The sequence below is a fragment of the Lycium ferocissimum genome, chromosome 2 (genome assembly GCF_029784015.1).
Source record: "Lycium ferocissimum isolate CSIRO_LF1 chromosome 2, AGI_CSIRO_Lferr_CH_V1, whole genome shotgun sequence".
Taxonomy (NCBI): domain Eukaryota; kingdom Viridiplantae; phylum Streptophyta; class Magnoliopsida; order Solanales; family Solanaceae; genus Lycium; species Lycium ferocissimum.
This window is the reverse complement of record NC_081343.1, coordinates 19,656,905-19,664,819: the sequence shown is the minus strand read 5'-3', so window position 1 is coordinate 19,664,819 and position 7,915 is coordinate 19,656,905. Positions and strand designations below refer to the sequence as shown.

At 38.3% G+C, this 7,915-nt stretch overlaps 1 non-coding gene across 1 annotated transcript; it reads right to left on the bottom strand.

The window, feature by feature from the left end:
* Window positions 1-7,113: 7,113 nt before the first annotated feature.
* Window positions 7,114-7,218, bottom strand: LOC132048466 (small nucleolar RNA R71). The gene has a single exon (XR_009412999.1). It is a non-coding gene; the product is annotated as a small nucleolar RNA R71 (small nucleolar RNA).
* Window positions 7,219-7,915: the final 697 nt, after the last annotated feature.

The following is a 7,915-nucleotide window of genomic DNA, read 5'->3' as shown; positions in this document are numbered from 1 at the left end:
TATCAATTCAGTCGGTACCTTAAATAACATTCCATTAAGATTTTCTCGATGTCGGCCGTACCCGTAGCTTAGTCAAATCTTATCATTACTATTGGCACGACCTTTCAAGACACATTACAAACCTATATCTCATTCTCTCTTATTTCTAGGAAAATTTTGCGTAGTTTCCTCCGTAATTGTTACTATCTCAAAACACCGCACGCAGAAATACCAACAATGCCTCACAAAATAACATATGTATATATGCATATCATATCATATCACGTACGGCCAATAATGTGGCTCCCAATATCAACAACGATATGAAAATGATGAACATACCTCGTATGCCCAACTCAAACCGCACCTCGTTACACTTTCTTGTTTACTTTCCCTTTTAATCTTCAACTTGCATTTCAATCGTACTTCAATATCTTACCCGACATATATTTTTCATACCTTTGCTTACTCACGCGTGCTCTGTAACTCCCAATATCGCTAGTCACTTTCTTCTGCTGAAATCAAAAGTTAGTATAAACGGATAATTCCCTATGACTTGGCTCTATGGCACGATCTCAGATGTGAAAGAAGAGTAACCACCCTAGATGCCCCGTAGCCTCCTGTTTATAAATGTGGCGCGCTTCACACCATAAATAGGACTCTCATCGGACACGACTTTGCGTACAACCCCTAGAACGAACTCGCTCGATACAAATTTGTCACACCCCAAATCTTGATAGGGCATGATGGGCACCCGACCCTTACTTAGGGCCGAGCGAACCCGCTGATGTTATATCCCGTATTTTGTACATCGAGATAATCCGAGCTAACCATGATAAGTTAAGGACAAGACTATTCCGGGATGCGAGGTAGAGACTTTTGACTTCCGATTTTGTTTTAAGGCACAAATTGCTTATGATTTTATTGGTATGGAATATTAAGGAAAATTTGGGGTTAAAAGTGAATTAAGAAAAGTTGGTTATTTCATGAAAATGGCCATATGTGGCCGTGTGGCTTCAAGTGGGTTCCCACCCATGGCTTGGCCAAATTTAATTGATCCAAGCCATGTGTGGGCCATGGTACACATGGATGCATTATATATGTAGAGAAAAGATGACTAATTAATCATATTTTTCATCTTCCAGCCTTAGAAGCTTATAGAAACTTGGAGAAAAAAGAATAGAGAAGAGAGAGGAGCTATTCGGCCATGGAAACCTAAAATTGAAGCCCTCAAATCTTGATCAAAAAAAATATTTTCTTCTAGCTTTTCTATCAATTGGAAGGTCCTCTATAACGTGGAGTAATTGTTGAAGCAAGCAAACCATTTATTTTGGCAATCACAAACTCTAGCCAAGTTAAGGAGTCAAGTGGAGAAGGTAAGGTTTAATCTTCTTTTTATATGTTATGGATGGTTTGTGTATGTTGTACTATGTAGAAAGTGATGAAACTCATGATATTATGCATATGGATGTTGAGCCGTGTGTGTTGGGCTTGGCCGTGTATATGTTGTGTCGTGTAGGAGTGAAGAACTAATTTTATTTAGTATGTTTGGGTTGTTGTGTTGTGGGTTCTATGATGCAAATGAAAGTTTAATGGTTCAAATTGAAGTTATAGTCATTTGTGGCTTGTTACAGAAGCTAATGGAATTTTAAGATAGTTTTTTTGTATCTATGGGAATGATGTTGACGACGTGTGAATTGTTGGTGTAGTTGATGAATTTGGAAGAAAGAAATGTGTTGTTGTTGTTTCTCTTGAAGTTGGGAGGTTTCGGGTGGAGTAGCATTGTGGTTGGGTTGTTTTGAATGTTATACGGATTGTTGGAAATGTTGGCTTGAATGTATGTAGTTGAATTGAATGTAAATGGAATGTTGTCGAATTATGTAGGCAAGAGTTACTAACTTTAGAATCCGTTTTGAATTGATTGTTGATGTTGCTAATATGATTGTTGGTATTGTTGTTGATGATTTGGCTGAGTTGAATTCTCGGGTTGTTGAATTTATAGGAAATGCTTTGCCCAAATTTCTGTAAATAAAGTGCTAGTTTGGGATGGAATCCCTAAGTATCTATAGCTAAAGGTTGGTATATAATGACGTTATTATAGATCTTGGGAAGCCCGAGACTTAAGTTTGGATTAGCTTAAGGAGCGGACGAGGTATGTAAAGCCTAACCTTTCTTTCTTTTGGCATGTCTTAGTTGTAAGTAGGCTATGATACGAGCCTCGGGGTAATTCTATTCTTACGATCCGAGCATGTTTACGATTTTTAGTCACCTCTTAATGTTGGCATTCTTAATGTTGTAGAATTATGGTCCTTATGTCTTTGGCATGATTGGATTTCAAATGTTGCATAAAGAATTTTGTTCTTAAAGGATTCTGTAACTACGAACGACCGTAACTTTCATAGACGGGCTCGGATCGCTTCGATACGTTTGTAGAAGATTCTATAGCGTATAATGGCTCTAACTTTCATAGGCGGGCTCGGATTGGTTTGATACTCGTCCGTGGTCCCCGAGACTTTCCTTTGTATAGTTCTAATGACTTTTTGAAAAGAACTTGCATGACTATCGTCTTAACCCCCGAGTGTTGATTACTTATTTATCTGTCGAGTCTGGACTGATGATTTATAGGCATACGGTTTTGATACGTGTCTATGGTTTCTAAAGTTCTATTGGATATGTTCCCAAGTGACGTTCGGAGGAAACTTGATTTGACTATTGTCTTGGTTTTTAAATGATGATCTGTTTTGATTATCTTGTTGAATCTTTGAAAATGTTTTATGTGCATATGGTTTCTCACTACTCTGCTCGTGTGAGCTGTTATTACTGTCACACCCTAATTTCCGATAGGGCATGATGGGCACCCGACCCTTATTTAGGGTCGAGCGAACCCGCTAACTCTCGTAATACTCATAATCATACTGGGCCCTTAAATCATAACATGAATGCATAATATAAGTCTTTCAAGAAACATGCTTTTCGTTTTTTTCTCACCTCAAATAAAAATCTGTAAACATGTGAAGTCTGTAATATAATGCATAATAATACAACGGCTGACAGAGCCGCTTACAAAACCAACATATTATACACATAACTCTGTCTGCAAACTCTCTAACACAGAAGATGATGCCACAACGTAAATACTCTGACTCCTGCAAAGATCTCGAGGAAGTGGAGCTCGCCAATCCAAATGAACATCTTCTGCTAACATCCTCTACTCACCTGCGGTTACCTGCGTGGCATGAAACGCAGCCCCCGAAGAAAGGGGGTCAGTACGGAATATGTACTGAGCATGTAAAGCATGAAACACAGTAAACAAGATCGTTCTGAAGTAAGGAGTATAGAAGATCGTAAGACTTGCCTCTAAAACATAAATCATAAGTGTCAATATCCTGTCAAATTCATCATGGAACTTAAAACATAATCAGATAATTATCTTGTACATATGCATGGATATAACGTGCCCCGGCCCTGTAGTGAGGGATGCGGTAAGTAAAATCATCAAATGCATAGACATATAATGTGCCCCGGCCCTCTAGTGAGGGACGCGGTAAATAAAATCATATACATATAACGTGCCCCGGCCCTCTAGTGAGGGACGCGGTGAATGAAGTCATCATATGCCATCCTGGCCACCTCCCCCATATCATCATATCATCATATATATATATATATATATATATATATATATATATATATATAACGTGCCCCGACCCTCTAGTGAGGGACGCGGTGAATAATGCAGTGGAGTTGCACGAATACATGCCCTGGCCCGGGACGCAGTGAAGGACATATTGAGGCTGGCACGAGCAGAGTAGTGAGAAATCATATGCACACAAATCATCATTACAGACTCAATGAAATAGTCTAAACGAACAGTCATTTGAAAATCGGGACAATAGTTATATCAAATGCCTTTCGGACACTACTCGGAAACATATCATACATCGTAAGCATACTAAGGAACCGTAGGGATCATAGTCATACGTCAAACCCATCCGAGCCCGCCTATGAAAGTTACGGGCCTTATACATTATAGGATCATTTATGAGCATATTAAGGCCATCCGGTTCTGTCTATGAAAGTTACAGACATTTTTAGACATAGGATCTTTTAAGAATAAAAAAAAATCTTTTTGCAACATTGGAATTCAATCATGCATAAGACTTAAGGACCATAGTCCGAACATATGTAGAATGTCAACATTCGAAACAAATAAGAATCACAAACATGCTCGGGACCTAAGAGTGGAGTTACCCAAGGCACAAATCATGTCATACCTTACTTCCGTCTAAGACATGCCAAAAGAAGGAAAGAGTAAGCTTTACATACCTCGTCCGCTTCCTAAGCTAATCCAAACTTAAGTCTCGGCTTCTCAAAATCTACAACAACGTCATTAGGCATCAAACATTAGTCATAAGCACTGAATAATTCAATTCCAAGCCATCACTTTATCTACAGAAATTTGGGCAGCATTTCCCCTATAAATTCAAAGATCCCCGAGAATTCAACTCGGCTAAATCTTCAACAACAACACCAACAACCATATAAACAACATTAATAATGAATTCAAAACGCATTATGGTACTAATAACTCTTCTCCACATATTCCATCAACATTCCAATTACATCCAATTCAACTACATACATTCAAACCAACACCAACGCTTACATGTTCAAATACTAATCCAAGAGCATTCAAACAAGATTCAAGAACGCTTCGGACAATCCACAAAATATTCAAATCAGCCCATCCAATACACCATGCCACCCGAAACCCTCCAAGTTCAAGAAAACAATCAACAACACATTTCTTCCTTCCAAGTTTATCAACTACACTAACAACTCACACATTGACAACATTATTATTATAAATAAATACAAGAAACCATATTACAATCTCATTAGCTTCCAAAACAGCCCACAAATGGCTACAACTTCCACTTGAGTCATTGAACCTTCATTCTCATCATAGAATACATAACAACAACAACCAAAATACTAAGTAACATTAATTCATTATTCCTACAACACATGGCATATACACGGCCATAACAACAACACCCCAATTTCATGATTTTCATCCATTTCTACATACTACAACATACACAAACCATGCATAACATATGAAAAAGGAGAGTAAACCTTACCTTCTCCCACTTATTGATGTGCCGTGAAATTATGGCACATTCGATACTTTTTGGCTATAAGTTTTACTTGTTTTTGAGCAAGTCTAGGTCGTTTTGATGTGTTTGTGACATGTGTGTGTTTAACGTGATTCGAGAGCAAGTCATGAAAATGGAGTGAAAAAATGTTCGTAAAGAGAAATTTATCAAGACGAGTTATACGGAGGAAGATACGGACCGTAGAATATTCACGGTCCGTAAATCCCATCGTACATGCTCAACAGAATGAGTCCTTGGATGAAGCAAATGTCCGAGCAGAAGTACGGACCGTATAATACTTACGGTCCGTAAAATCCACCGTATATTGGTTCCAGAAGAATTGTTAAGCCAAAGAGATCTACGGGCAAGTTATACGGACCGTATAATATTTACGGTCCGTGAAAGTTGATCGTACATTGGACCACTAGAAGAGATTTCACGAAAGGCTTCCCATTGATTCTACGGACCGTATAAAAAGTACAGTCCGTACATTGGTCCGTCGAGGGCAATTTTGTCAGTCCAGTTTTGCACGGTTTTGACTCCTATAAATACCTGATTTTAGGTTTCCTGTAATATCATACATTACAGAATTCAGTTTTCTTTTCCCTTAGTATTAGCACTCATATTTTTGAAGTCTTTTGGAGATTACAAACAATTAGAATTCAATTCTCTTCAATTCCAAACAATCAATTGTAAGCATTATGTTTTCTATTACTGCTTATTATTCTTCTCCTTTTATGAGTAGCTAATTTCCCTTACTAGGGTTGTGAACCCAATTGATGGGTGTTCTGTGATTGGGTTGTGATTGATATACAAATAATGGATTGTTAGGATTTGTTTATTCTTCATTCTTCATTCATAATTAATGCCAAATAAATAAACCTTTATTTATTTGGAAGAATAAGTAGTGTTGGTAAGAATAAACATCAAGAACTCAAAGCTTTACACTTTGTTTAATAAATTCACTTAGGAATAAGAAGAATTTACTTGGCATGATTAATTGTTCTTCATAATCACTTTCTTATATTTGGGAAAATCATAGAGAGAAATAATCTTTATTTATTGGAAGATAGTAGAGATTCATCTAGAGATTAAGTGCATTCTTACAATGATCCATTAGCAGTATATCAAGATCAATACCCATGATCATACACTCTATCTAACGGGACACAACCTTAGTTTCTTTTATCATAAATTCACAACCAAAACAATATTTAGCAGTCAGTTACTAAAAACCCAACTTTTTACCAAAATCATCGGATTAAGACATTAGACCGAAACATAGCAATCTACGAATTTAATAACCTTTTCACACCCTATTCCATGTGGGATTCGACCCCAACCTTGTTGGGTTACTATATTTGACAAAGTCCGTGTTATGCCATTAATAGGTGTAATTTGAGCGTATCAAATTTTGGCGCCGCTGCCGGGGAATACGGTTTTGAAATTACTAAATAGTATTTGCTTTATTGAAAGTCTTTTGCTTATTCCATCACACCTTGTTTGCTACTCTGTGTAAACCAGGTGAACATGAATCAGAATCGGCAAAATCAACATGCTGATAACCAGGGGAATCGGTTGAACAATCGGGCGAATGATTCGGATGATGAGAATGTCTTCGCTGAGCTCGTTCCAGAGGAAGATTATGCATCTGCTATTGTTCAGCCTCGGGTTGGAGCCGCAACTGTGAAAATTGACTCCTCTTTATATCAGTTGTTGAAGCTTGAGGGATATTTTCGGAACTCTACCGAGAATGATCCTCAACGTCATTTGCAGAATTTCGTGGACGTGTGTGCTAATCATATCCAGAACAACGTTCCACAAGATGCTATTCGGTTGAGGTTATTCAAATATTCCTTGGCTGGAGAGGCAAGAACATGGTTCGAGAAGCTGCCCCGGAAATTCGATTAGTACACGGGCGGAGAGATAGTGGTTGCGTTTCTCACGAAATGGTACCCCCTAGCAGAAGAAGGTCAAATTCGGGACAAGATCTATGAATTCAAGAAAGACCGGGGGAACAATTATATGAAGCATGGGAGAGATTCAAGGACTATTTGCAGAAGAGCCCAAACCATGGTTTTCCGGAGAACATATTAATGGAGAAGTTCTACCGAGGGTTAGATCCAGTGTCGCAATCAGTTGCGAATAATGCAGCTGATGGTTGTTTCATGAATAAATCCTATCGACGGGTGACCACCATACTTAACAAGCTGACGACTCATAATCAGGCTTGGCACTCAAACAATGCTGATGTGGTACCGTTTGGTAGTGCTATGATCCAGAATATAGTGAAGGAGAATCAGGATACGCAGCAGACTTTGGCAGAACTAGCAACAAATATTTCCTTGCTGACGAAGAAGTTTGATGAATCTCAGATCAAGAAGGTAAATGTTTGTGAGGAAGATGCAGTTTTACCGAAAGGGATGTACCATTCTCAAGATGGTCCATTCCATGATGGGCCTCCTATGCAGGTTGAAGATGCTAATTATGTTAACAACTCTCAAGGGGGTTACCAAAGGCAGAACTACCAGGGTGGTTATCAGGGTCAGAATCAATGGAGACCTCAACAAGGTCAAGGTGTTTATGAGCCCGTTTGGATTGGCTTATAAGTTGGCTTATAAGCTGTTTTCAGCTTTTTTGAGTGTTTGGCTGGCCAGGTTAAAGTCATTTTGTGCTTAAAATAAGCTCAAAAAAATAATTAGACCCATTTAACTTAGTTTATCTAAAGCGACTTAAGTAAACAGCACTTATAAGCCAAAAAAAAAAAGTTGGACTAC